At 35.0% G+C, this 24,845-nt stretch overlaps 1 protein-coding gene across 4 annotated transcripts in view; it reads right to left on the bottom strand.

Moving 5' to 3' along the window:
- Nnf1a overlaps positions 1 to 24,845 on the bottom strand; it is a 260,842-nt gene that overhangs the window by 75,672 nt on the left and 160,325 nt on the right. Inside the window, exons 7-9 of one of the 4 annotated variants that reach the window (XM_067773511.1) lie at positions 22,394 to 22,574; positions 22,000 to 22,323; positions 20,765 to 21,929 (exon numbers count right to left, since the gene is read on the bottom strand). The exons of 2 other annotated variants lie outside the window; for them this stretch is intronic. The gene's annotated coding sequence lies outside the window, so the exon portion shown is untranslated. Of the gene's footprint in view, positions 1 to 20,764; positions 21,930 to 21,999; positions 22,324 to 22,393; positions 22,575 to 24,845 lie in introns of those variants that run through there. One more of the 4 variants, XM_067773512.1, reaches the window with a different exon arrangement.

Here is a 24,845-nt window from a genome sequence, read left to right as displayed (position 1 = left end):
ATGTGGACGCCTTTTCGAGATATCGCCATAAAGGTGGACCAGGGGTAACTCTAGAATTTGTTTGTACTATATGGGTATCAAATGAAAGGTGTTAATGAGTATTTTAAAAGGGAGTGGGACTTAGTTCTATAGGTTGACGCCTTTTCGGGATATCGCCATAAACGTGGACCAAGGGTGACTCTAGAATACGTTTGTACTATATGGGTATCAAATGAAAGGTGTTAATGAGTATTTTAAAAGGGCGTGGGCCTTAGTTCTATGGGTGGATACCTTTTCGGGATATCGCCATAAACGTGGACCAGGGGTGACTCTAGAATGCGTTTGTACTATATGGGTATCAAATGAAAGGTGTTAATGAGTATTTTAAAAGGGCGTGGGCCTTAGTTCTATGGGTGGACGCCTTTTCGGGATATCGCCATAAACGTGGACCAGGGGTGACTCTAGAATGCGTTTGTACAATATGGGTATCAAATGAAATGTGTTAATGATAATTTTAAAAGGGAGTGGGCCTAAGTTCTATAGATGGACGCCTTTTCGAGATATCGCCATAAAGATGGACCAAGGGTGACTCTAGAATTTGTTTGTACGATATGAGTATCAAATGAAAGGTGTTAATGAGTATTTGAAAAGGGAATGGGACTTAGTTCTATAGTTGGATGCCTTTTCGGGATATCGCCATAAACGTGGACCAGGGGTGACTCTAGAATGCGTTTGTACAATATGGGTATCAAATGAAAGGTGTTAATGAGTATTTTAAAAGGGCGTGGGCCTTAGTTCTATGGGTGGACGCCTTTTCGGGATATCGCCATAAACGTGGACCAGGGGTGACTCTAGAATGCGTTTGTACAATATGGGTATCAACTGAAAGGTGTTAATGAGTATTTTAAAAGGGCGTAGGCCTTTGTTCTATAGGTGGACGCCTTTTCGAGATATCGCCATAAAGGTGGACCAGGGGTGACTCTAGAATTTTTTTGTACGATATGGGTATCAAATGAAAGGTGTTAATGAGAATTTTAAAAGGGCGTGGGCCTTAGTTCTATAGGTGGACGCCTTTTCAAGATATCGCCATAAAGGTGGACCAGGGGTGATTCTAGAATTTGTTTGTACGATATGGGTATCAAATGAAAGGTGTTAATGAGTATTTTAAAAGGGAGTGGGCCTTAGTTCTATAGGTGGATGCCTTTTCGGGATATCGCCATAAACGTGGACCAGGGGTGACTCTAGAATGAGTTTGTATAATATGGGTATCAAATGAAAGGTGCTAATGAGTATTTTAAAAGGGCGTGGGCCTTAGTTCTATAGGTGGATGCCTTTTCGCGATATCGCCATAAACGTGGACCAAGGGTGACTCTAGAATGCGTTTGTACAATATGGGTATCAAATGAAAGGTGTTAATGAGTATTTTAAAAGGGAGTGGACCTTAGTTCTACGTGTGGACGCCTTTTCGGGATATCGCCATAAACGTGGACCAGGGGTGACTCTAGAATTCGTTTGTACAATATAGGTATCAAATAAAAGGTGTTAATACGTATTTTAAAAGGGAGTGGGCCTTCGTTTTATGGGTGGACGCTTTTTCGGGATATCGCCATAAACGTGGACCAGGGGTGACTCTAGAATGAGTTTGTACAATATGGGTATCAAATAAAAGGTGTTAATGAGTATTTTAAAAGGGCGTGGGCCTTAGTTCTATAAGTGAAGGCCTTTTCGAGATATCGCCATAAAGGTGGACCAGGGGTGACTCTAGAATTTGTTTGTACGATATGGGTATCAAATGAAAGGTATTAATGAGTATTTTAAAAGGGCGTGGGCCTTAGTTCTATAGGTGGACGCCTTTTCAAGATATCGCCACAAAGATGGACCAGGGGTGACTCTAGAATTTGTTTGTACGATATGGGTATCAAATGAAAGGTGTTAATGAGTATTTTAAAAGGGAGTGGGCCTTAGTTCTATAGGTGGATGCCTTTTCGAGATATCGCCATAAACGTGGGCCAGGGATGACTCTAGAATTTTTTTGTACGATGTGGGTATCAAATTAAAGGCATTAATGAGGGTTTTAAAATGGAGTGACCCTTAGTTGTATATGTGAAGGCGTTTTCGAAATATCGACCAAAATGTGGACCAGGGTGATCCAGAACATCATCTGTCGGGTACCGCTAATTTATTTATATATGTAATATCACGAATAGTATTCCTTCCAAGATTCCAAGGGCTTTTGATTTCGCCCTGCAAAACTTTTTCATTTTTTTCTGCTTAATATGGTAGGTGTCACACCCATTTTACCAAGTTTTTATTACCATGTTTCATCCCTTTTTTCGTATTTGGTATATAATTATGGCATTTTTTAATTTTTCGTAATTTTCGATATCGATAAATTGGGCGTAGTTATGGTCGGATTTCGGCAATTTTTTACACCAATACAAAGCAGGGCATTTTTTAAGTAATACGAACGTGGCCAAATGGCCACGTAGTAATCCGCCGTGGCCACGTAGTAATCATAATCTGGCCACAACTAAATTTCGAAAATGCGTGAACAACACCTAACTGAAATAATGTCAGAAATTTTCTGAACATACATGATTTCCCCAAAATGTCAAAAAATATATAACTTGCTAATTCTAATGAAGTTTTTGGTACTAATCGAAGAAATTTATCAACGAATGAATGATAGTTAGATATGGGAAAGGGGTAAATACCCAAATGGTAAATACACGGTAAATTGGTTATACATGGTAAAAATGGGTAAAGTCCCAAATATTTACCCAAAATAAATACCCACGACGGCCACCGTGGTGTGATGGTAGCGTGCTCCGCCTACCACACCGGATGCCCTGGGTTCAAACCCCGGGCAAAGCAACATCAAACATTTTAGAAATAAGGTTTTTCAATTAGAAGAAAATTTCTCTAAGCGGGGTCGCCCCTCGGCAGTGTTTGGCAAGCGCTCCGGGTGTATTTCTGCCATGAAAAGCTCTCAGTGAAAACTCATCTGCCTTGCAGATGCCGTTCGGAGTCGGCATAAAATCATGTAGGTCCCGTCCGGCCAATTTGTAGGGAAAATCAAGAGGAGCACGACGCAAATTGGAAGAGAAGCTCGGCCTTAGATCTCTTCGGAGGTTATCGCGCCTTACATTTATTTATTTATTTTTAAGGGTAAAAATAATCTTTTGGAAAATATGGAAAACCAACACACTAATTCATTCCAAAATGTATCCAATTTGTCCTATATTGGTGGGTAGTTATCCGTTATGCTATCGGTTGAATTAGTTTTAATCTGTAATCCAGCGTTTTTCAAAAATATTTAGCCAATAATGCATGCCGTTGCAAATATTTAAGTTTACCCAGTAAACATTTTGAGTCGAAAAAGAGTCGGAAAAATATCTAAATTGAAGCCTTTACAGCCGGTATGTGCTCATTTGGGAGGCCGAAACCAATGTATTTCCTTCTTGCAATGGTCGTCCTATATGAGCCTATTAACGTAAATCATTTGAGCCTAAAAAAGATGCTTATACAATAGGGCGGGTCGATTTAAAACTCGCTCATTGCTCTGTGAAAATCGTATTCTAGGGATCAAAATAAGGAACTTTGACGAAGGAACCATACCTCTAAAACGAATTCTGATGTCCCCCCCTTTGGGTCGAACTTTTGGGTAGGGGCAATTTTAATTCTACCTGCTGTGTCTTGTGGTGGCTTAAAAACAACAACACAAGTAATTTTACGATCTGCAATTGTGTCACAGTGATACCTTCATTTTTTAAAATGGTTGAATAAAAAACCCACACAACTATGTTTACGACATGCAAATGCATCACAGTGATGCCTTGCTTTTAAAAGGGGGTTGTAAAAACGCTAATTTCTAATAATTTTTTAACTTCTTTTCTATTACTAAGTTAAATTCATTTTTTCATTTACATATGTTCTGACTAAATAAATTTCTAAAGAGAAAAATAAACTCCAAAAAGAAAAAAAAAAACATAGGCATTTCAAAGTGGGATTTTTCAAAATTTGCAAGTTCGACCCAAAGGGGGGGCATCAGAATTCGTTTTAGAGGTATGGTTCCTTCGGCAAAGTTTCTTATTTTGATCCCTAGAATATGATTTTCACAGATCAATGGGCGATTTTTTTGCCTCCCCATAAATCGACCCGGCCTATTATACAATAAAAGAATAGGAAGGGTAAAAATAATGTACAAATGTAATTCATTTTGTATTAAAATGAACAGTGATCGTAACAAAGTTTCAAAATTTGTTCCAAACTCGCTGTGACGAACATAAATAGTTGATAAATGATAATTTTTGCATGCAAGATTAGGAGCTTTTAGGCCGTTAAATAAAAGGCAAAAATTCAATTTTCTTTTACCCTCCTACGCGTTTCAACGCTTTTCTGATTCCTATATTGCCCACTTATTTTGGATTCGTTTCGGATTCTTAAATTATGAGCGCCGTGAGCCTGTTTGTTTGGGTAAATATGTGTCCCTTATAAATATTCTCTTACAGTTCTGGAGTTTAATATGGTTCAAAAGCTTCAAAAATGCTATCACCTTAGAGTCTTTTATGACTCCGATTTGATGAAATTATAAACAAACGAAAAATATTAGAATTAGTAAACTAGGCAGCTCCGGAAAAAAACTCTGAAATTTTTCTGCGACAATTTATTCTAAATAAATAATTAACTCAACTAATACTTATTTCATTTCTATCTTATCCTCATGTGAGTTTTATGACATTCTCCCCCATGTTTTCCGCTTCGGATATATGTCAAAAATTCTTCCTAAAAGCCCTGAAGTAGTGTCATTAAAAGGCTCAAAATTAGCAGTATATGACGCCAATAAGGCTCATATATGATATCGGAAGAAGGTCTGTATAAGACTTATGTTAGAGGCAAAATATAAGCATATAGCATTCGCTTCAGGTTCCTAAATGAGTTCAAAACGAGTGCAAACGATCCAAAGTTTGGACTCCTTTCAGACTAATTGTTGACTCCGAGTGTTTGCTGGGTTGTTTGTTTAAAATAAAAACGAAATTTTTTTAATTTCAAATGGCGTATAAATTTAATTGCTGAATTGTAATTCCAAGCAGCCTCGATTCAAACGATTTTTAAATACGCAAAAAAAGATACAAAAAAGGAATATTCCGTGTATTTTCCCGGTATTTACCCATAAAAATGGTAAATACCCGGTAGAATCCCAACTCTAATGATAGTTCATCAAATATACTATCAATGAGGATTTATATGGAAAAGAACATAGGTACTCACGACTTCCGTGACATATATAAATTCTACAAATTCTGGACGTGCTCGAGGGTTTTTTGTCAGCATATAATAAACAAATTTTGGCCAAGTATGTAATAAGTTGGATATGAAAAATAACTATTCCTGGGATTACTTGTTTTATTGCAAATGTTTTGGTATGAGTGAGTCACAACCACGGTTGCCACAGCATGTTTTTTTTTTTGACCAAAAATGGCAATATTCAAAAGCTGACCGGTATGGTCAGTCATGTCGAGGAGATATTTTTCTTTTGGCCACCTAGTGAAAAATCCTTAAAAAATGCCCTGATACAAAGTGAGTTCAGATAAGTACGTGAATTGAGTTTAGTAAAGATATATCGATTTTTGCTCAAGTTATCGTGTTAACGGCCGAGCGGAAGGACAGACGGTCGACTGTGTATAAAAACTGGGCGTGGCTTCAACCGATTTCGCCCTTTTTCACAGAAAACAGTTATCGTCCTAGAATCTAAACCTCTACCAAATTTCACAAGGATTGGTAAATTTTTGTTCGACTTATGGCATTAAAAGTATTCTAGACAAATTAAATGAAAAAGGGCGGAGCCACGCCCATTTTGAAATTTTCTTTTATTTTTGTATTTTGTTGCAACATATAATTACTGGAGTTAAATGTTGACATAATTTACTTATATACTGTAAAGATATTAACTTTTATTTTAAAATTTGAATTAAAAAAAAAATTTTTTTAAAAGTGGGCGTGGTCGTTCTCCTATTTTGCTAATTTTTATTAAGCAGATATATAGTAATAAGAGTAACGTTCCTGCCAAATTTCATCATGATATCTTCAACGACTGCCAAATTACAGCTTGCAAAACTTCTAAATTACCTTCTTTTAAAAGTGGGCAGTGCCGCGCCCATTGTCCAAAATTTTACTATTTTTCTATTCTGCGTCACAGGTTTAACTCACGTACCAAGTTTCATCGCTTAATCCATATTTGGTAATGAATTATCGCACTTTTCGATTTTTCGAAATTTTCGATATCGAAAAAGTGGGCGTGGTTATTGTCCGATATCGTTCATTTTAAATAGCGATCTGAGATGAGTGCCCAGGAACCTACATACCAAATTTCATCAAGATACCTGCAAATTTACTCAAGTTATCGTGTTAACGGACAGACGGACGGACGGACGGACGGACATGGCTCAATCGAATTTTTTTTCGATACTGATGATTTTGATATATGGAAGTCTATATCTATCTCGATTCCTTTATACCTGTACAACCAACCGTTATCCAATCAAAGTTAATATACTCTGTGAGCTCTGCTCAACTGAGTATAAAAAACTGGTAAGACAAATAGAGATCTCAACACAATATCGGTTCATATATAGACTAAATAGTCAATAGACTAGACAATAATAGACAATCAAACATCACATCAAATACGAGGTGTGCTACCCAACACTGCCTATTATCGGTACTATTTGTGCTGCAACTCTAAGACGTATTATTTTGAAGTCTGTTGGTGTGTAGAAACGCAGCGTGAGGAAAGTGGAACAAATAAACGAAAACAAGAAGAAACGTAAGTCGCAACAATAACAACAAAGGTAGAGATAACAGGCAACAACAAATCAAAATAGCAAAGAAATGGTGAGCTGTATCATATTATTCAAAACTATTTATATAAATTTTCATATATTTTAAATATATATATACATAGCTATATTAATCAAAATGTATCTGAAATTAAAATTTAATACATTTTAAATAATTGTAAACTCTCTCTTCAGGAGATTTAAAAGAATATTTTGCATTTAATAACGTTGAGTTTCAAACGTTATTTTAAAAATAAATTTCTGACAGTCCATTTTAATTATGCTTCGCACGCGACCAAACGATAGAAACATGTCTACACCAACACATCGGGTTAACGATTCCCTTATTGATTTAGAAGGGGTTTCTTCGCAAAATGACCTAATAAATCCATATGCGAATCCTAAAAATAACGAAATTTTTTCCACTTCAGTGAAACTTCCACAATTTTGGACTAATTGCCCGGAAGCATGGTTTATTCATGCAGAAACACAATTTAGTAATAAAAACATTACACAAGAAAACACTAAATACGAACACATCATTACAGCACTTCCGCAGGAAGTGATAACAACTATTTTGGATTTTATCCAAAATCCTATTAATAACAAATTTACTGAACTTAAAAAAGAGACTCACTTAGCGAAAATTCGAAACTTGATAAAATTTTAAACGATTCTGAGTTGGGTGATCGTAAGCCCTCAGAATTTTATCGTTCATTAATTATATTAGCCGGGTCAAATTTTAGTTAAAATATTTTAAAGAAAATTTGGATGCGTAAACTTCCTAAAAATTTGAGTATGATTTTGGCTAGTTCGAGTTCTAATAATATTACCGAATTAACAAAATTAGCAGATAATATTTGGGAAGTGATAAACAAAAATGAAGTATTTTCGGTTAATAATTTGTCGGATACAAAAGCACAAAATTCTGTTGTTGAAAACTTGGTTAAAACGACCTCTTTGATTTGTGAGAATTTCCAGAAACTCTTTTTAGAGTTATCTGAAGTCAAAAACCAAATTTATAGAAATCAACCTAGATCGCGGTCCAGTTCGAGAAACAAATTTAGGAATACATTTAGGGATAGATCGAATTCACGAATTAATCAAAATTGGTTGTGCAGATTCCACTACAAATTTGGAAGTAATGCCAGGAAGTGTGAACAACCTTGTTCGTATAACAAAAAACAAAGATTCAACAAACTAAATTCTTCCGTTGTTGCAGCGACGAACAACGGAAATTTAGAATTTTCGACGCGTCGCTTATTTATTTTTGATAGAGAAAACAAACAAAATTTTTTAATTGATAGTGGAGCAGAAATTTCGGTATTACCCGCGTCTAAATTTCGTCATACGAAACGTTCAGACATAATTCTCACTGCAGCTAATGGCTCAACAATTGCCACTTACGGGAAAAGGCTTTTAAACGTAAATTTGGGTTTAAGACGTGAATTTACCTTTACATTTTTGATTGCGGATATAGCCAAGCCAATAATTGGCGCTGATTTTCTTTGTAAATATGGTCTTCTTATAGACATTAAACATAAACGTTTAGTAGATCCATTAACCAATCTCTCAGTTAATACAGTATCCTACTTTTGTGATATTCCAATACATAAATTATTTGTGGTTGACAATAAATTTACAAAATTATTAAAAGAGTTTCCGTCACTTATTTCAGAGCCAGATTATACTAAACCTGTTAAACATACAACAGTACATCGACTTGTAACAGAAGGTAGTCTTCCATTTTCTAAGCCCAGGCGCTTAGATCCGGTAAAATACAAAGTCGCGAAAACGGGGTTTGATTTCTTAGTTAAACAGGCATTTGTCGGCCTTCAAATTCTTCAGTAGCATCACCACTTCACCTTGTACCTAAAAAAGAGTTGAATGATTGGCGTCCATGTGGTGATTTTAGAAGATTGAGTATTGTAACTGTTCCCGATCGTTATCCCTTACCTCACATACAAGATTTTAATATGAACCTTCATAATAAAAATATATTTTCAAAATTATATTTAGTTAGGGCATATCACCAAATTCCTATGGCTGAAGAAGATATTTATAAAACTGCTATTACAACTCCTTTCGGTATGTTTGAATTCATGGGAATGCCTTTCGGACTTAGAAATTCTGCACAAACCTTTCAAATATTCATAAATGAGGTAGTAGGTGACTTAGATTTTGTATATGCTTACATCGACGACTTACTTATTGCAAGTAAAGACGAAGAACAACATTTAAAAGATTTACGTATCCTTTTTCAACGCCTTACAGAGTACGGTTTAAACATTAAACCAAGTAAATGTACTTTTGGTGTGACAAATATAAATTTTTTAGGACATAACATTTCTGGAACAGGTATTCGACCTTCCGATGAAAAGGTATCAGCTATTCGCAATTTCGAACGTCCAAAATCAGTTAAGCAGGCACAGAAATTTATTGGTATGGTAAATTATTATCATAGATACATTCCAAAACTAGCAGAATTTACAAACAAAATTTATGATCTAATTAACAAAGTAAGTAAGAAACGGGACAAAACTTTGGTATGGGACGAGAATACGAATGAAGCTTTTGAATGCATTAAAGATAAATTTGCATCTACGATATTGTTAAATCATTTTAACAAAGATGCTAAATTATCTTTAACAGTAGATGCATCTAACACAGCGATTGGGGGCGTTATACAACAAAATTACAATAATAAAATTGAGCCCATTGCAATCTTCTCTAAAAAACTTCCTCCAACTGAAATTAAATATAGTGCTTTTGATAGGGAGTTATTGGCGATTTACTTAAATATAAAATATTTTAGATATCTTTTGGAAGGACGACATTTTACAGTTTATACAGACCATAAACCTTTGACTACTGCTTTAAATTCAAAAACAGAACGAAGTCCTAGACAAACGAACAGATACGCTATCTAAAGCTTTTGAGGTTAATGCAATATATAATACAGAACTGAATTTTAAAATTTTACAAACTGAACAACAAAAAGATGATGACTTAAATCAACTTGTATCTGATTCTCAATATCTTAATTTAAAACTAATTAGTATTCTCATTTTAAATTTTAATATTTGGTGTGAAATTTCAGGAGAAACTCCTAGGCCATTTGTACCGAGTAATTTGCGAAAGACAGTATTTGATATTTTACATGGAATAGCACACCCGGGTACAAGAGCTACACGACGGCTCATAGTTAAAAAATATTATTGGCCTAATATGAATAAGGATATTAATATTTGGTCAAAAGAGTGTCTTAATTGTCAAAAATCTTAAGATTATCGTCATACAAAATCCCCTGTTGTCAAAATTCAAATTCCCAAGAATAGATTTGAACACATCCATTTTCCCCAGCGGGTTAGGGGGTCAGAATATTCCCGCGGTAGGTATGCCTATCGTAAGAGGCGACTAAAATACCAGATTCAAGGGGCTGTGTAGCGCAACCCTTCAGGTTACCAGCGCAATATATAGCTTCTCCAAACCCAATTGTCAACCTCACCTATCCGCGGCGAATCCTGTTTCACTAACAGACGAGGCTCTGGCGACCCCAAGCTCCTCATGGAACTTGGGGTGGGGAGGGAGGGAATGGCCTAAAGGTTTAATGTGGCCACATAAATCGTTCCCGAAATGGTCGGGCTAGCACCTTAAAGGTGCTGTGGTACCGGAGCGTACCGGATCTGTATCCGGCAAAGGACCATTACATCGATAACACTCCCCAAAGCCTTCGGGGAGCAACCTTATCGCTACAACAACAACAACAACAACAGCACATCCATTTAGATATAGTTGGACCATTACCTATTTCAAAAGGACATCTCTATATTTTAACGATTATTGAAAGATTTACCCGTTGGCCTGAGGCATATGCATTAAAAGATATTTCAGCAACTACAATTGCAAATAAGTTTTTTAGAGAACATATTTCTCGGTTTGGAGTTCCGTTAAAGTTAACAACTGATCAAGGTAGCCAATTTACATCGAAATTGTTTTCAGAGTTAACTAAATTACTTGGTAGTCACCAAATTACAACATCCGCATATCACCCTCAAGGAACTGGTATGGTTGAAAGGTTTCATAGACAATTAAAGACTACTATAATAGCTAGAGAGGACAAAAATAATTGGTATGACGAGTTACCTGTCATATTACTTGGTTTGCGATCTATTTACAAAGAAGATATTTCGGCTACCGAAGACATAGAACTTAGTGAAATAAAACTACAAAATTTCAATAGTTTTCAGTGTGTATCAAGCTATCGAAGAACAGGTGGCGTGATTATATACACGCATAAAGAAATTAAAGCGAATATTGTAGACTGTCTAGTCAGTGATATGAAAATATGGACATTAACAATAAAATGCATCGTTGATAACAACGAGCTGTACATCATGGGGCTTTATAGATCACCAAATAGCTCGGAACGTGAATTTTGCAACACATTTCAAGATAAACTGGAAACGATAACGGAAATAAGTAAAGATTTTATAATAGCAGGCGACTTTAACATTGACTGGTCGAAAGATAGTTTATACAAGCGAGAATTAGAAAGAATAACAAATGATAACGGTATAATGCAGAAAATGAACGAGAATTCTAGAATAACTAGAAACTCTAAAACCTTGATTGATTATGTTTTAACGAATATACACAATCTGAGAGTAACAGTGCAGCATTCTCTAAAAATATCAGATCATGAGTCGATAGTTATAGAAAAAGCTACTCGCGAAAGTGTAATAAAACCAAAGTACAAAGTAAATCAACAATTCCACTACAACCAGCGTGAATTTAATAGAATGCTTTTAAACAAAAACCTAAAACATAGTAACGCATATGATGTAAATGAAAACACTGTTATTCTGGAAAAGTGCATACAAGATTTGGTGGTATCTAATACGAGAAGTAGAACGATTAGAAATCGCTCAAGTCGCAACAAATGGTTTAACTCAACGTTAAAGAAGTTAAAAATAAATAAAATTAGAGCATACCAAGCTGCCAGAGTAATGGACGATACCAATTCATGGTTAATTTATAAAAGTATATGTAAAACATACAAACAAGAGATAATAAAGGAAAAAAATAAATACTTTAAGCTAAAAATCAATAGCGCAACAAATCAAAAAGAAATGTGGAGAATACTTAAAAATTTAATACTTAGCAAAGATGTAAAAGAAATAAGCTCTATAATTTATAAAAACGAAGAAATAAGTGATGAAAATGAAATAGCTGATAAGCTCAATAAATACTTCATTGAGAGCATAGAAATAATAGATCAGTCAATTGATAAAGAAATATATATTAACAATATTGATCATTGTCCTGAAACCTTTCATTTTAAAGAAATACAAATTTGCGAACTAAAGGCAATTTGTAAAAAACTTAAGAACAAAAAGGATTGGAATAATGTGAGCCCAAAGATCATTTTAGACAACTGGAATGTACTTGGGCCTTTCTTAACAAAGTTAATAAATCATTCATTAATGAGCGGAGTATTCCCAAATGAATGGAAGGACTCATTGGTAGTGCCAGTTGAAAAAATCGCTAAAACAAAAAAATGTGAAGAGTTTCGTCCAATAAATACTCTTAAGATATTTGAAAAAATAATGGAAAGTGTTGTGAAAAATCAACTACAAACGTACCTAGAAACTAATAATATACTATCTCTAAACCAGTCCGGATTTCGTAAGAATCATTCATGTGAAAGTGCAATAAACTTCGTCGTAAGTGAGTGGAAGAAGCGTCCACGAAAAACAATAATAGCAGCTCTATTTCTTGATTTTAAAAGAGCATTTGAAACAATAGACAGAGGTATTCTAATAAAAAAGCTGTATATGTATGGAATAAGAGGAAAAGAGCTACTTTGGTTTAAGGACTACCTTACAAATCGTAGACAGCAAACGAAAATAAAATCCACAAAATCAAGTTTTTCATATGTGAATACAGGGGTGCCCCAAGGGTCTCTTCTGGGAGCAATTCTGTTTATAATTTACATAAATGATATAGAAAAAGTGATATCAAAATCCAAATTGGTAATGTATGCAGACGATACATTGGTATATACAGAAGCAGAAACAGTGGAAGAATGTAAACGAAAGTTAGAATGTGATATAGATGAAATTATGAAATGGCTTAAAATGAATAGGCTCAAATTAAATGAACAGAAAACAAAAGTAATGGTGATAAATACAAATAGCGAAATAAATTTAGAGATAAATAATACTAGTATTGAGCAAGTAACCAATATGAAATACTTAGGTGTAATAATAGACAATGAGCTCAAATTTAACAATCACGTGGACTATTTGTGTAAAAAAGCTGCAAAAAAGATTTACTTCTTTAGAAGAATACGAAATAAATTAGACACTTTAACAGCAATAAAAATATACAATACAATCATAAAGCCACATTTTGAATACTGTTCCACAATTCTGTACACATCTTGTAACCAATCACAAATAGGAAGGATACAGAAATTACAAAACAAATGTATGAGATCAATAATAAAATGCCACAAATACACCCCAATAAGTCACATGCTTGAAACATTGAAATGGCTAAATATTGAGCAAAAACTGATGCTCAATACACTAATAATGATTTTTAAAATTAAACAGAACAGGGCGCCGATGTATTTAACAAGTTGCATTCAGTATGTTAGAGATACACACCAATATGCTGTGCGGAATGCGAATGACTTTCGACTAGGATTACAGCGGACTACTGCAGCCCAAAACACATTATTATATAAGGGCCTTAACATATTTAACTCGTTACCTGATTATATCAAACGAGAGAATAATATTATGAATTTTAAACGGCTATGTATAGATCTTATTCGAGGCTAAAATACTTTTTATTACTTTTTACTTTTTATTACTTAATATATATATATCATACACGTCTGTGAATTGAAAATGAATTTGTGATATTTAAAATTTATTGTGAAATCAAAAAATATGTAAACATATTAATAATAAATATCAATCTATCTATCTATCTATCTACACCAGCGGAAATGGTTTTCGGTCAGAATTTACGTTTGCCAGGGGAACTTGTTGTGCCATCAGCTAAAAATTTCTCATCAACTGAAGTTTTAAGTAATTTACGTGAACATTTTCGAAATGTTAGATCAAATTTAAGTCATCATAAAGATGCTGCTACTGGAATTTATGTTCCAAAAGATCTTCAAATTTGTAAATTTGCATTTGTTCGAGTCATTAATAAACATTCATTGCAACAATTGTGGAAAAAGACCAAAAATGTTTAAACTTGAAATAGATAATAATATTAAAACTATTCCTATTGATAGATTAAAACCTGCAATAATTGAAACAACAGACACAAACAACACCAAGAATTTACATAAAAAGAGAGTTACATTCAATTTGTTTAATGATAAATTTTCTTGAAGGGGAGTAATGTAGGGTTCTTATTATTTTTATTTAACTTTGTATTTTAGTTACTTTGAACTTTGTAATTTTTAAATGTGTTATCAATATTTTAAGTTTCAATATTAATTTTTCAATTATCAAAAATTTTCATTATGAAAAGAAATTTGTAAAACAAAAAGTTAAAAGATCAAAAGAAAACATAAATTTAATTTATTTATAACTTACAACCGTAATAGGGACATTAAAGTGAATCCAAAAGTGCGATTTTTGCAAACGGTATTTTCCCAAACTCCTAACGTGTTCCTAAACCTATTTTCCAAATAGTCTTTTACAAATATTTCTTTCAAATTTTTGGGCATTTTTGACCTATCTCCGAGCAAATATTGTAAAGTTTGGAATTTTTCATTATATACCACATTTTGAGAATTTTACCAATTCATACTTACATACTTTTGAGCCATTTTAATTAATTACTTTTTACAGATTTTTCATACAAGTATACTGCAATTACAATTAATTCTTCTAATAAATTGTTAAATATTTCCTTAGCGACTATTCACCTGTAGATCAGTCCCCTTTTATAATTTTTTTTTCTCTTTCTCCTCAACACTTCAGCTTCAAATATAAATTCAGACATTGAAACAAGTGCTTCATTAATTTCATAGTTTGAACTGAATCCTTTATGTACCTTAGAAGTGGTAAGCAAGTGCAAAAAAATTCAGACTCAGAATCCGATTCCGATAATTCAGCTTCAAGCTACGAAAGTTTAACTTCATCTGCGACCGAAGAAGTCACAAACCAGGAAAATAGATTATCTTTGTCAACAGATTTTCCAAGCTTCGAAGATTCTTTCAGTAAAAATTTAATTTCTACTTTAGCTTCAAACCTTAACGATTCAAATAGTGTAGAATTAACTTCCACTTTTTCTACTTTAAAATCAGAGCTTAACGAGTCAAATAGTACAAACTTAGTTATCCCTTCTTCTAACGTTAACCCAGATCTTAACGATCCAATTAGTACAAACGTGGCCTCACCTTCCTCTAATTCAGCTTCAGATCTTAACGATCAAATCATGGCAACACCTGAGGAAAAGAAAACCTTCATTAACATGTGTGCAAATTCTATTAGAGAAAACTACAGTGGTGATCCTCTAGCACTTGAAACTTTTATAGAAAAAATTGAATTACTTGAACAGTTCGCTACTGCAGATTTAACTAATACATTTATAGCATTCTTAAAATCAAAACTTGAGGGTAAAGCCCGTGAAGCAATACCAAGGCAAGTAACTTCAGCTAATGAAATCAAAGTAGCTCTACGAAATAGGATCAAACCGGACAACTCGAAAGTTGTGGCAGGAAAAATTGCAGCGTTGCACGTTAATAACAATAATTATACAGATTTTGCGAAAAAAGTTGAAGATTTAGCTGACTCACTTGAGCCGTCTCTTATTATTGAAGGGATCACTCAAGCGAAAGCTCATGATATGGCAGTCGAACAAACTGTTAACGTGTGTCGTTTAAATGCAAAATCCAATTTAGTCAAAACTATTTTAGCCTCAACGGCATTTACTGATCCGAAAGACGTAGTAGCGAAATTAATTGTAGAACAAAACAACGAAGTAACAGAGCGTCAGGTTTTAGCTTTTCGATCACGTGGTAACAATACATTCAGAAATTCACCTGGTAGTTATCGTGGGTTTTACCCAAATCACAGTTACACTGGTTATAGAAATAAGAGCTCATTTTCATACACCGGCAACCGTAACGGCAACAATAATCAAAGATATAGCAATTATAACGGAAATAGATACCAAAATAGCAACAATAGTAATACACGTACAAATTCTAATTCAAATAATAGTAACAAAAGAGGTAACAATTCTAGATCGTCAAGCGGTAGAGGTAGAAACGCAACCGTTCGCGCTTTAAACGCGAGTGCCCCTCAGGAGCGAACACTGTGGGAGGACGAACTAACCGAGTAAGCGAATTTCCCTCACCAATAGGCATCTATTGTTTAAACTTAAATTATTCAGATTTCATAGAATTACAACTTAACGAGTCACAAAAATTTTGTTCTTTCCTGGTAGACACTCAAGCAGACATTTCTTTAATAAAGATATCATGTTTAGACAGTAATATTTCCTTAAATACAAACATCATTATCAACATTACCGGCGTTACTTCCAATTCAGTTTCCACTTTAGGTAAAATTGCCGCAAATTTAAATTTTTCAAACTTTTCTATTAAACATACTTTACATGTAGTAAATGAAGACTTTAATATTCCATCCGATGATAATAATTATGAAAAAAATAGTATTTCCTTTTGGGTAGGCAATGAAAAAGTCGCATACCAATCCTACATGGAACAGAAAGCGACAGTTGTATCATTCCTCCCAGATGTGAAATATTCAGACTTTTTGATTTAGGAGATTCACCCGAGCCACTTTTCGTGGACTTTGAAAAGGAAATTGAAAAGGGTGTTTTCACAGCTAGGTGCATTGTTAATTCCAGTAACCCAATAATTAAAGTCATAAACACTACGGATGATGTAAAGTATATAAAAAGAAAAACTATTCGGACAGAAAAACTTTCAAACTATAATGTTTATACAATTAACAAGACAGAAACAGAAGACAAACGTACGAAAACACTGATTTCAATTTTAAAATATCAAATACCTCAACATGCTCCAAGTAAATTAATTGACCTTTGCGTAGATTATGCCGACATTTTCGCTCTTGACACGGACAAAATGACTTTAGACAACTTCTACGAGCAAAAATGAAGATTGACAGACAACGAACCGGTATATGTTAAAAACTATCGATTACCATACTCTGAACGCGAAGAAATAAATCGCCAAGTAAATAAACTGTTAGACAACGATTTGATTGAACCCAGTTATTCCAATTACAATAGTCCTTTGATTGTAGTCCCAAAGAAGGATACTAATAGTCAAAAAGCTTATCGTATGTGCGTAGATTTTCGCGCAGTAAACAAAAAACTCATTGCTGATAAATTTCCACCAGCTGAAGTTGGCGATATTTTAGGTAATCTCGGTAGAGCAAAGTATTTTTCAACATTAGATCTTTTTTCAGGATTTCATCAAATCCCCTTGCATCCTGACTCACGTGACATCACGTCTTTCAGCACTGACCGAGGTGCATTTAGATGGAAAGTGCTTCCATTCGGTTTAAATATAGCACCAAATTCATTCTCACGAATGATGACAATAGGTTTTTCGGGTATACCACCCAATGTCACATTTTTATACGTCGACAATATTATCGTCATAGCTTGTAGTGAAGCACACCATATTAAACATCTTTCAAAAGTTTTCAATACTTGTAGGCCTTTCAATCTCAAGCTTAACCCAAATAAATGCAACTTTTTACGACCAGAAGTTATATTTTTAGGTCACAAGTGTTCAGCCAAAGGTTTGTTGCCAGATGACTCCAAAATAAACGCAATCAAAAAGTATACAAAACCGACTGACAAAGACGCGGTACGACGGTTCGTCGCATTTGCAAACTATTACAGAAGGTTTATACCAAATTTTGCGTCTCTGGCAGCGCCTCTAAACCGATTAAGCAGAAAGAGTTGAATTTGTATGGCATGTAGAGTGCAAAAGGGCATTTTTATCTTTGAAAGCAGCGTTACTTTCACCAAAATTACTTCAATATCCAGATTTTACTAAACAATTCATTATTACCGTTGATGCTTCCACAACTGGATGTGGCGCTATTTTAAGTCAAGAACAGCAAGGTAGTGATTTACAAATTTGTTTCGCTTCTAAAGCATTTAATAAAGCAGAGCAGAAAAAACCAATTATAGAATTGGAGCTCTTAGCTATCTATTTCGCAATAAAGCAGTTTCGACCATACGTCTATGGCACACATTTCATCGTAAAGTGAGACCATAGACCTCTAGTATACCAATTCAACATGAAAGACCCCTCTTCAAAACTTTCGAGAATTGAGCCAGAGTTAGCAGAATATAACTATACTATAGTTTATATAAAGGGTAAATCAAACGTTGGCGCTGATGCACTATCGGGTATTACAGTGGATGAGATTAAAGAAGCTAACAAACAAATTTTAGCAGTACAGACAAGATCAATGACAAAACGGCAAAAAGACAATAACCTTCCTAGGAAAACAGACAAAAACGACGAAAAACAACTTACTTTACATGTCTACGACAAATTTTAATTAAATTTTTCGCAAAAAGTCCCACGGATAAGATCTGAAATTACGTACGATAAAAATAATAAAACAACAAGTTTAAAAAATTTTGCGCATATTAAACATAAAAAACTCGAGTTACTTAGTTTTGAGCTGGTTAACGAAATAATGACTTTAGAGAAATTACTTTCGAGGCTTGAATCAGAAGCCGGCAAACGCAAAATTAAGCAGATTGAATGGCTTAAAAACGATAGTTTGTTCGAACAATACATTATTACAAATTTCAAAAATATTGGAAATTAAATTTTAAAATCATTATACTAACAAATCCAGTGGAGACAGTAACAGATGAAGATACAAAATTAAAACTAATGAAAATTTACCATAACGATCCCATTTCTGGTAGACATTGCGGAATGAAAAGACTTTACGCAAAACTACGAACAAAATTTTATTGGAAAGATATGACTCGTGACATATCGAAATATATCAAAAGTTGTAATGATTGTCTATTAAACAAAGTTAAACCAAAAACTAAAGAAAAGCTAGTGTTAACGCCAACACCTAGTAAACCATTTGAAATAGTAGTCATTCATAAAATAGGACCGTTGCCAGAATCGAAGTATGGTAACAGGTTCGCAGTTACCATAATTTGCGATTTAACAAAGTACTTAGTAACAGTAGCGGTTCCGGATAAAAGTGCGAAAACCATAGCTTCTGCGGTATTCGAGTCATTTATTTTAACATATGGTCCAATGAATTCTATCAAATCTGACCTAGGCACGGAATATAAAAATGAAGTGTTTTCAGAGCTGACAAAACTTTTAAAAATCAAACACGATTTTTCCACAGCGTATCATCATGAAACGTTAGGTTCAATCGAACGAAACCATCGAGTATTTAACGAATACTTGCGCGCATATCTTAATGACACGTTGTTGGTCTGGGATACTTGAAGTATTTCACGTTCTTTCACAATACCACTTCGAATACAGTTTTTGATGATAAATTTACACCGCTCGATTTAGTATTCGGTAAAAAAAAACCCATTTTACCTAGTGAACTTCAAAAAGCAAAAGTTGATCCAATTTATGATGTAGAGAATTACGCGAAAGAGGCGAAATACCGCACGCAAAAATCACATATATTGGCGCAAGAACTTTTAAACAAACATAAAGTTCGAAATAAATATTATTATGACAAACATGCCCGTCCGTCAACAATTAGCGTAAATGATAAGGTTCTCATACAAAAACAACCGCGCGATAAACATGCAAGTATATATCAGGGGCCGTATGTAGTTAAAGAAATAGATGGGACGAATGTAAAAGTTTTTGATAAAGAAAAGAAAAAATTAAAAACTGTACACAAAAATCGCGTATAAAGGGTACAATAAATAACTCTAGGTAACTGACGCTTTATTTACAAATACAAAATTTACAAATTCAGAATTGTAATATTTAAATAATAAGTAGTTTGAAACGCATTTCTATACCAAAAAACAACTTGAAATGTATCAAATTTACAAATAAATATAAGATGTAAACATACGACTTAGTAGCTAAGAGCTAAACCATAAACATATGTGATTTAAAAATGAATTACATAAATCCAAAAAGCTGAAAACTTATACTTATAAAATTATTTTCAAATATCCCAATTGGCATAACAGAACATGTATAAGTAAATTTCATTATCGTTAACTGAAACTATTCTACATATTAAATAAGTTTATAAATTTTTGTATTAACTGGAAGATAAGGTGATGTATGTTTGAGTTCATCAATGTAACATAATTCACATCAAATAATGTCAGGTAGGAAGAAGCCAGCAGAATTGATCACTCTGCCGACTTCTTCTTCCCAAAGGAGGGTGATGTAACGACGCCCTAAACTCAAACACACCACATCAAGCATACATCACCCTACAAGACAGGTACCCGTTCCCTATTCGATTACTTAATCGTCACCAATAACTTGTTCACCAATTATCGTCTTAATGACTTTTACATTGCTGTCGTGAAAAAGGTAACGCATGCGCTCTCTCAAAATAGTGTACGTGTGACTCACTCTCTCGCTCTTACCTATTGTGTTTTCGACATTCCTTCTCGCTCGATGTTATTTACATTTTTAAGTTACTTCATCAGTTATGTTTTCGTTATCGCTAACCAAAACATATACAACAACAACAACACGGGTAACTGACCTATCGGTTACCCGTATCGGTTACCTTCTGTCAATTCGCTTTTTATATGAATGAAACGCGTCCTTTTTGTTTAAATAATATTTAATTCATAAATAATGCATGTTTAAAATAATTTTTACATTTAAAATCATGTCCTATTATTCTAGTAATATTTACATCTTTGCATTTTTATATTCATAAACTATATAAATACACTATTCATGCGGTGGTGGTGTTGCTCATTATCAGTTTACAGAGTCATATTAGTTTGGTAGGTATAGTAAGATCAGGCGTAGCGGAATATACGCAGCATGTCAGGAGCATCACCACAATCCAAATAAGCACTGTAATTCATTTCGTCATTATAAATAACTTGTAGATGCCACATAGGTGTAACCATACTCTGAGGATATTTCCGTTCAGATCTTGTAGTGTACAACGAGCAAACTTTTCATAAACATGCACACGTAAACTTGTATTTGTTCTAAATTCTTCACCACATTCGAAAAAAGATGTTCTTTTATCCATTGTTTTCTCATGTTCCTGTGTTTGCGTAGGTACCATTGTGATGCAAGTTCTTGATTATAATATGGACAAACAGTTAATTCTAGACTTTTCGTTGTTACATCAATTGTTTCAGCGTGTTGTGCATGTATACTAAAATTCATACTTGAATGTGCTTTAGTCCCAATGGCATAATTTACATTTTAAATACTGACTATTGGGCATATGAGAAATCTCATGGTCCAATAATTTGTTGAAGCTTGGTGTAGCTGTATGAAAATCCCACAATTTTTAAATTGTAAATGTTCTAGCTTCTCTAGACGATGCATAAAGTAGAATGGCGTTGGCTATCTTCACCTGGTATATATTGATATTCGGGCGAATAAACAAATGGACCACTTATAATTGCACACCTCAAGTGCATTCGCATACATATGTTGCATATGTGAAACATATAACGATGTACCAGTGGCTTTTTATGCAGCTGACGCTGGATGAAGCATTGGATTTTGTGTTGCAAAGTTGGCGACATATGTTGCTGTTGATGGATGCGCATATTGCGAATATGTTGGTGGTTCACTTGTCATTAATTGATTAGAAGTTTCAACTTGTTGCGATTCTTGTTGTTGCTGCTGGCTGCTGATGTGGTGTTAACGTCTGTTGTACAAAATTTATTGTTGGTGTTGTTATGGTGCTGGAAAGCCTTCCGATATTGAAAGTCGTTGATTAGTGTAATCTCCACGTAGTGAACTACTCCCACGGCTGCGTCCCCGGTAACTATTACATTTGAAGGCCCTTAAGTTACAGGCATAGTTGACATCGCTTACATAACCGGTTGACTCTAAAGTAAAAACCAAAACAAAATATTAGAATCAGTGTTAATGAATAACATGTTTAAAGTAAGCTCTTACAACAACGTGATTGGCGGCTACATCCTGGAGTGCAGGATAGTGGTTCACTAGTCATTAATTGATTAGAAGTTTCAACTTTTTGCGATTCTTGTTGTTGCTGCTGGCTGATGATGTGGTGTTAACGTTTGTTGTACAATTTATTCGGGTGATTGCACATATTGTTGGTGTGTTATGGTGCTGGAAAACCTTCCGATATTGAAAGTCCTTGATTAGTGTAATCCCCACGTAGTGAACCACTCCTGTGACCGCGTCCGCGGTAACTATTACATCTGAAGGCGCTTCAGTTACAGGCATAGCTGACATCGCTTATATAACAGGTTGACTCTAAAGTAAAAACCAAAACAAAATATTAGAATCAGTGTTTATGAATAACATATTTAAAATAAGCTCTTACAACAACGTGATCGGTGGCTACATCCCCGTGAAAGTAGTGTGGTGTTCCTCCTTGTATAAACGTAGATACTGGATGTGCTCAACCGTGTAGTTTTCTTCTAATTTGAGCAAATGTATGTTCTTACAGCCACAGCTGGAATATTTGGGATATTTCTATCCTCACATCGTCAAAATCAAATTACCTAGAATGAAAAAGAAACTCATATCAGTAAGAATAGATTAAAAGTTTTTAATATAAGCAGAAAAGTGTTCCATAAATAGGGCTCCACACATAGCTCTTTTCCAAAGGCACAAGAGAAATTTCAGATAACTAGAATCAGGACCTGGTAAAGTAACTTCAAAGGCGATTTAGTCGCCACTACTTCGTATGCGCATTTCTCTGCGCTCCCTTTCGGCATGCATCATCAATTTCGTCATTACTATAAAGGCCATCTTGCTCACAGCAATCCAACAATCTATGTGTCCGCAAATTCGTGGAACTAAATTCCTAATGGAAGGTTCCTCTCCAAAAACTCTGTTTACAGACAGTCCTTCGCCGTGAAAACGAGGACAGTGAAATATTACATGTTCTGCGCTTTCCAATTCGGACGGACAGCTTGGACAGAAAGGATCCTCCTCTATCCCACGCTTATTTAGATATTCCTTGAAGCCACCGTGCCCGCTCAATATCTGTGTGAGATGGTAATTTAGTTTGCCGTGTTTTCGCTCGTACCATTCCGCTATATTCCGGACTAGCATGAAGGTCTAGTGCTCTTTTCTCGAATCTTCCCACCGTTCTCGCCACCTAACTATTGTTCGTGACCTTGCGCTTTTCTTAGCATCTTCAGATGGTCGGCTGAATCCAATGGCATACAGATCGGCCATTTCACCTGAAAGTAGATCTACTGGGATTTTCCTGGATAAAACATGGATCGCGTCGTCGGAACAGCACATGCTATTCGTATAGCAGTAATGCGGTAGGCTGCTAGTATATCTTTTTGGTGGACCATTTTAGATCTGTGCCATACTGGTGCTGCATATAATATTATAGAGCTGGTTACGTTGGATAATAGCTGACGGGTAGCTTCGCTTGGGCCGCCGATGTTGGGCATTATTCGCGTTAGGGTTCCACTAACTCTAGAAACTTTGTCCCACACCGCCCTGAAGTGCTCCCTAAAAGTTAGTTTTGAGTCAATGATTACTCCTAGATATTTCAAGGAGGGCTTTGAATTTATTTGATAATCTCCTATGGTTAGGACCAACTCATCCACAGTCCGCTTTGAGCTCATCAGAACCACTTCTGTCTTATTGCTAGCCATCTCCAGCCCCGTGTTCGTCAACCACTCCTTTATTCCTCCCACGGCGTCATTACATAATGCTTGGAGCAGATCAAGTTTCTTGGCCACTGCTACTACGACAATATCATCTGCATAGCCGACAATTTCCGTGCCTCCGGGAAGGTCGATTTCTAGCACCCCGCCATACATCGCATTCCAAAGAGTTGGACCTAGAACAGATCCCTGAGGGGCATTTACTAGCAGAAGGGAGGGAAAAGAGAGAACACTGGCGCAATATGCCAGGCCTGAGTCAATCTAAGTTACTGTTAGGGGGTTACAGCACAACTCGATATAGGGCATTAATAGGCCTCTCAAAAAGATTACCTAAGAACCCCAACGTCTATTCTTACAAGACACTGTAGACTGAACAGTCACATGCAAAAGCTGGGTATAGTATCGAACAACACATACAGATGTGATAGATCAGCAGACGGTGGACCATATCCTTCTAGATTACGGCGCAATTTCAAGACGTAGGGCTAAGTTTATGGGCTCACCATGGCCAGAGCATTCCCACATTTAATCCCTCAAGCAAAGAACACTGCTGGGGTTCATCAAGGAAGTCGGCCAGGATGAGGTGCTGTGAAGGAGATGTGCAAGTCACTGTGCAATCCTCAATAAATGATCTATCTATCTACGTTCCGGTAACAAGCACCATTGTGGTACTAGCCCCACCATCTCGGGAACTATTGATATGACTACATTAAACCTTCTAGGGATTGAATATTAATAATGCCGGCAATGCGAAAGTCTGCTAAAATGTACCATTCTCAATGGAATGCTCGATATATAATTTTCCACGTTTTAAAACAGTGATGAAAAGAGCAAAATTTACAATAATTTTAACTGGATGTGGGTAGTAAGGTGTTGATGTCCTCTCTTAACGCAATGTAATGACAACTGCGATGCAGGGAAAATGACAAAAATCTTGCAAATCTACTGATTATAATTAATTTTTCCTCCCCTTCTATGCAGTTCTATGCATACATACATATGTATTTTTCTCTCCAAACGCTAATTAAAAAAATTAATTGGTTTTCACATCAACTTCGAACTCTGTCGTATTTGCATTCTTCAGTTGATTATCAACAAAAGCATGACAAATTATCACTAAAAAATTCATACATTTTGCTTATA

Source organism: Eurosta solidaginis, chromosome 3, assembly GCF_040869045.1.
Source record: "Eurosta solidaginis isolate ZX-2024a chromosome 3, ASM4086904v1, whole genome shotgun sequence".
NCBI lineage: Eukaryota > Metazoa > Arthropoda > Insecta > Diptera > Tephritidae > Eurosta > Eurosta solidaginis.
This window is presented reverse-complemented; position numbering and strand designations above follow the sequence as displayed.